At 46.6% G+C, this 268-nt stretch overlaps 1 pseudogene; it reads right to left on the bottom strand.

Annotated features, from left to right (window-relative positions):
• LOC113364473 overlaps window positions 1-268 on the bottom strand; it is a 2,996-nt pseudogene continuing 2,728 nt past the window's right edge.

The following is a 268-nucleotide window of genomic DNA, read 5'->3' as shown; positions in this document are numbered from 1 at the left end:
ACGTCTGCAGGCGGAGTTAGTAGATAGGGACAGTGGGAATCTCGTTAATCCATTCATGCGCGTCACTAGTTAGATGACAAGGCATTTGGCTATAAAACTGTCCCAAAGTGGGACGCTTCCTGGTATGATATTGACCAGTCGCGATTAAGACGCTTGATTTCCTCGTGACAAGAGTACCGTGTGAAGACATCGGCACCCTAACTGCCACGATTTAATCAAGCGTCTATAGTGACGCAGGATTAACAAGATTCACCTTTGCACTATCACC

The sequence above is a fragment of the Ctenocephalides felis genome, unplaced genomic scaffold, assembly GCF_003426905.1.
Source record: "Ctenocephalides felis isolate EL2017-DRISC unplaced genomic scaffold, ASM342690v1 CF-g0.4_SCAFFOLD_00845, whole genome shotgun sequence".
In the NCBI taxonomy this organism is placed as follows: Eukaryota; Metazoa; Arthropoda; class Insecta; order Siphonaptera; family Pulicidae; genus Ctenocephalides; species Ctenocephalides felis.
Note: the sequence above shows the minus strand (reverse complement) of the source record. Positions and strands in the feature narration are given on the sequence as shown.